The sequence below is a fragment of the Atractosteus spatula genome, chromosome 5 (genome assembly GCF_055471065.1).
Source record: "Atractosteus spatula isolate fAtrSpa1 chromosome 5, fAtrSpa1.hap1, whole genome shotgun sequence".
NCBI lineage: Eukaryota > Metazoa > Chordata > Actinopteri > Semionotiformes > Lepisosteidae > Atractosteus > Atractosteus spatula.
Genome location: NC_142710.1, coordinates 1023691 through 1029370, shown reverse-complemented (window position 1 = coordinate 1029370; position 5680 = coordinate 1023691). Strand labels below are relative to the sequence as shown.

Below are 5680 nucleotides of genomic sequence, written 5' to 3'. Positions count from 1 at the left end.
TAGTGATGGGGCGTCACTGTATTTTTTTAAATTTTTATCAAACGTATAGGGGGCGTCACTTCACTTCCAGAACTGTTCGAGGTGTGACGCGGTGCACAGTGTGGTCCTGTGCTAAAACCTCTTTGATCCCTTATTAGAGAGCGGAGTACAGCTTTAGCGGACACAGGTTTGTATTTTATTCCTTCTTTAACCATTTCTTTAGATGTCTCTTTCAAGCATCACTGTTCCCGAAACGGTGGTGTTCTACGTGTAGCTGTAAGTAGTCCGGAGGGAGACAAAGACAACCTCCCAACCAAAGGGGCGGGCAGTGTCTGAGCTTTCTTTGTCGCTGAATTCTGACGTCATACCCAGGGTGGCGAGAGGAGGGTGTTTTTCGAGTTCAAGTTCTGTCTGCTTTCGCAACACGTGGGTTTCGGGCGCTGTAAGTTAGAGTCTGTCAAGAACCTACAGGTATATGGCTACCGCCTCACAGGTGCCATCCCTCACACGCACCATGGAGGGCCGAATCTAGTGAGACTTGACAGAAACGCAAAGCACTTAGCCCAATCACCGGACCAAGATACTACTGAGGAAGGATTTGACCATTTACCGTTTTTAAAGTGGATAAGATAGTGACTAGCTGGCTTTGAAAAATGCCTTTTACCCAGCAACAGTATGAAAGACCAGTCGCAAGCCTATTATTTGACTTTTTGATATTAACGCTACAACAGCAGAATGTCCAGCTCATTTCACACCTTTTATTTATATACTTCCTTTTGTCTGTATGCAAGGTAGAACTGCTTCTCAAGACTAACGTGGTCAATTACAAAGACATGTTAGTAGAGAGAAATACAACTCCTGCTATGGAAACTCAGAAGGAGCTTTCCTGTGTGAATTTGCTGTATAAAACTCATTGCATTTGTCATCTTGGTGGAGAGGTTACTCACAGACCTGTATGAGAGGTTACTCTCAGACCTGTATGAGAGGTTACCCACAGACCTGTATGGGAGGTTACTCTCAGACCTGTATGAGAGGTTACTCACAGACCTGTATGAGAGGTTACTCACAGACCTGTATGAGAGGTTACTCACAGACCTGTATGGGAGGTTACTCACAGACCTGTATGAGAGGTTACTCACAGACCTGTATGAGAGGTTACTCTCAGACCTGTATGAGAGGCTGCTCACAGACCTGTATGGGAGGTTACTCTTAGACCTGTATGAGAGGTTACTCTCAGACCTGTATGAGAGGTTACTCACAGACCTGTATGGGAGGTTACTCTCAGACCTGTATGGGAGGTTACTCTCAGACCTGTATGGGAGGTTACTCACAGACCTGTATGAGAGGTTACTCTCAGACCTGTATGGGAGGTTACTCTCAGACCTGTATGGGAGGTTACTCACAGACCTGTATGGGAGGTTACTCACAGACCTGTATGGGAGGTTACTCTCAGACCTGTATGAGAGGTTACTCTCAGACCTGTATGGGAGGTTACTCACAGACCTGTATGGGAGGTTACTCACAGACCTGTATGAGAGGTTACTCTCAGACCTGTATGAGAGGCTGCTCACAGACCTGTATGAGAGGTTACTCACAGACCTGTATGGGAGGTTACTCTCAGACCTGTATGGGAGGTTACTCACAGACCTGTATGGGAGGTTACTCACAGACCTGTATGAGAGGCTGCTCACAGACCTGTATGAGAGGTTACTCACAGACCTGTATGAGAGGTTACTCTCAGACCTGTATGAGAGGTTACCCACAGACCTGTATGGGAGGTTACTCTCAGACCTGTATGAGAGGTTACTCACAGACCTGTATGAGAGGTTACTCACAGACCTGTATGAGAGGTTACTCACAGACCTGTATGGGAGGTTACTCACAGACCTGTATGAGAGGTTACTCACAGACCTGTATGAGAGGTTACTCTCAGACCTGTATGAGAGGCTGCTCACAGACCTGTATGGGAGGTTACTCTTAGACCTGTATGAGAGGTTACTCTCAGACCTGTATGAGAGGTTACTCACAGACCTGTATGGGAGGTTACTCTCAGACCTGTATGGGAGGTTACTCTCAGACCTGTATGGGAGGTTACTCACAGACCTGTATGAGAGGTTACTCTCAGACCTGTATGGGAGGTTACTCTCAGACCTGTATGGGAGGTTACTCACAGACCTGTATGGGAGGTTACTCACAGACCTGTATGGGAGGTTACTCTCAGACCTGTATGAGAGGTTACTCTCAGACCTGTATGGGAGGTTACTCACAGACCTGTATGGGAGGTTACTCACAGACCTGTATGAGAGGTTACTCTCAGACCTGTATGAGAGGCTGCTCACAGACCTGTATGAGAGGTTACTCACAGACCTGTATGGGAGGTTACTCTCAGACCTGTATGGGAGGTTACTCACAGACCTGTATGGGAGGTTACTCACAGACCTGTATGAGAGGCTGCTCACAGACCTGTATGAGAGGTTACTCACAGACCTGTATGAGAGGTTACTCTCAGACCTGTATGAGAGGTTACTCTCAGACCTGTATGGGAGGTTACTCTCAGACCTGTATGGGAGGTTACTCACAGACCTGTATGGGAGGTTACTCTCAGACCTGTATGAGAGGTTACTCTCAGACCTGTATGAGAGGTTACTCTCAGACCTGTATGGGAGGTTACTCTCAGACCTGTATGAGAGGTTACTCTCAGACCTGTATGAGAGGTTACTCACAGACCTGTATGGGAGGTTACTCTCAGACCTGTTTGAGAGGTTACTCACAGACCTGTATGGGAGGTTACTCTCAGACCTGTATGGGAGGTTACTCACAGACCTGTATGAGAGGTTACTCACAGACCTGTATGGGAGGTTACTCACAGACCTGTATGGGAGGTTACTCACAGACCTGTATGAGAGGTTACTCTCAGACCTGTATGGGAGGTTGCTCACAGACCTGTATGAGAGGTTACTCTCAGACCTGTATGGGAGGTTACTCTCAGGTCTGTATGAGAGGTTACTCACAGACCTGTATGAGAGGCTGCTCACAGACCTGTATGAGAGGTTACTCACAGACCTGTATGGGAGGTTACTCACAGACCTGTATGAGAGGTTACTCTCAGACCTGTATGGGAGGTTACTCACAGACCTGTATGAGAGGTTACTCACAGACCTGTATGAGAGGTTACTCACAGACCTGTATGGGAGGTTACTCTCAGACCTGTATGAGAGGTTACTCTCAGACCTGTATGGGAGGTTACTCTCAGACCTGTATGGGAGGTTACTCTCAGACCTGTATGAGAGGTTACTCTCAGACCTGTATGGGAGGTTACTCTCAGACCTGTATGGGAGGTTACTCTCAGACCTGTATGAGAGGTTACTCTCAGACCTGTATGAGAGGTTACTCACAGACTTGTATGGGAGGTTACTCTCAGACCTGTTTGAGAGGTTACTCACAGACCTGTATGGGAGGTTACTCTCCAACCTGTATGGGAGGTTACTCACAGACCTGTATGAGAGGTTACTCACAGACCTGTATGGGAGGTTACTCACAGACCTGTATGGGAGGTTACTCACAGACCTGTATGGGAGGTTACTCTCAGACCTGTATGGGAGGTTGCTCACAGACCTGTATGAGAGGTTACTCTCAGACCTGTATGGGAGGTTACTCTCAGGTCTGTATGAGAGGTTACTCACAGACCTGTATGAGAGGCTGCTCACAGGTCTGTATGAGAGGTTACTCACAGACCTGTATGAGAGGCTGCTCACAGACCTGTATGGGAGGTTACTCACAGACCTGTATGGGAGGTTACTCACAGACCTGTATGAGAGGTTACTCACAGACCTGTATGAGAGGTTACTCTCAGACCTGTATGAGAGGCTGCTCTCAGGTCTGTATGAGAGGTTACTCACAGACCTGTATGGGAGGTTACTCTCAGACCTGTATGAGAGGTTACTCACAGACCTGTATGGGAGGTTACTCACAGACCTGTATGAGAGGTTACTCACAGACCTGTATGAGAGGTTACTCTCAGACCTGTATGGGAGGTTACTCACAGACCTGTATGGGAGGTTACTCTCAGACCTGTATGGGAGGTTACTCACAGACCTGTATGGGAGGTTACTCACAGACCTGTATGAAAGGTTACTCACAGACCTGTATGATTATATCCTCCCCATGCGCGTGTATAAAGGACTCTGCTTGACCACACCGCACCTGAGTGAAGACTTTTCTTCGACACCACCCAGTGGATTGCTGTTGAAATAGGGGGCTTAATTACTGTCAACATCCACACACCACCGCGCACCCAGTTCTCCAGCCCCCCAAGCTCCCCGCACCCCGTCGTCGATGCTGGTGACACGCCAGCTGGGGCTATCGAAAGAGCACCCCGAGGCGAGGCCCGAGGCGACTGGGCATCCCTTCAAGGTCCAGCTCCGCTGTTCGACGAGAGGCAAGCCGACACGCCCTCCTCTGCCGGGTGGCAAAGTGGAACAGACCCGGACTGGGTGTCTTTCAGCCCAACGCACAACCCCACGCCTTCCCCACGACGCTCGGCGCCGAGCGGAGTCCCGAACTCGCAGTCACCCCCCACCCGGCACTCGTGACGCCGGCTCCCAGGTCGTCCCGCCCGCTCGCTGGAACTTCCCCCAGAGCAGATCGGACCGAAAGTCACCAAAGAAACCCAGCTCCTTTCCGCCTGGACTCCCAGATCCAAGCTCGGCTGACGCTGGGTGGGGTGTCCAGAAAAGTGCTACATCAGTGTCGGCGATTATTATGATTATTATTTTAAAAAAATGGGGAATTTTCGGAAGCAGAAACCGTTGTGCTGAGATGCTGATCAGACCATTGAGCACACTGCTAACATTGATCACTTGTATTCTTTTTCTTAATGACGTCCTGCAGATCGTTAGGTTTGTTAGGACGTTATATTCATGTTTGTCAGTGAATGTTTGCTCCCATTGTTAACCCCCTTGTGGTGGGGTGAGCGCTGGGCATTTATCGATAGCCTCTGTTTCTTTTTTTTTTTAACCCCGATTTCTTACGCTTTGTCAACTCTTGTTGCCTTAGGGAATTGATCCCAAGCAGCACCGCGCAGGCTCTCTGTCGTGCACCACAGAGCGCACCTGCCCCAGGTTCTCCTGAGTAAATACTAGGTCCCGACACAGCTCTGAAAGTGCCAGAGCTGTGTTCTGCTCCTGCCTTGAATTTCCTGCTGTGTGCACTGGGCTGCTTTAGCTGAAAGTATCTGATGCATAAGGAGCTTGCTGTTTCATACAGTGTTTATTTTTTCTATGTGATTCTTCTTTGACGAATAAAACGGATATTGATCTCTGTCGCGTCAAGTCTGATTTAATACTTCTTCACCGGCGCTGTGCCTGACATTGTAAAGCGCCTCATTTTACCTAATGTTTCAGTCATTTCACTTAACTGCGCCCTCTGTTTTGTAACACCCCCACCACCCTCTCAGTACTCTCTGTCATGAAAGGTTACAGATGGCACATATCCCAGTGTTCAGACTCCCCCTAGGACACCAGAACACTGACAGGCTGGAGGAACTGAGTCTCTTTGGTCTGAAGGGAGTGTCCCACACTGACAGGCTGGAGGAACTGAGTCTCTTTAGTCTGAAGGGAGTGTCCCACACTGACGGGCTGCAGGAACTGAGTGTCTTTAGTCTGTAGGGAGTGTCCCACACTGACAGGCTGGAGGAACTGAG

At 48.9% G+C, this 5680-nt stretch overlaps 1 long non-coding RNA gene across 1 annotated transcript; it reads left to right on the top strand.

Moving 5' to 3' along the window:
- The first annotated feature begins 67 nt into the window (after nucleotides 1-67).
- Nucleotides 68-5298, top strand: LOC148833250 (uncharacterized). The gene is made up of 2 exons (XR_016091103.1): nucleotides 68-166; nucleotides 5035-5298. It is a non-coding gene; the product is annotated as an uncharacterized LOC148833250 (long non-coding RNA).
- The last annotated feature ends 382 nt before the right edge of the window (nucleotides 5299-5680 follow it).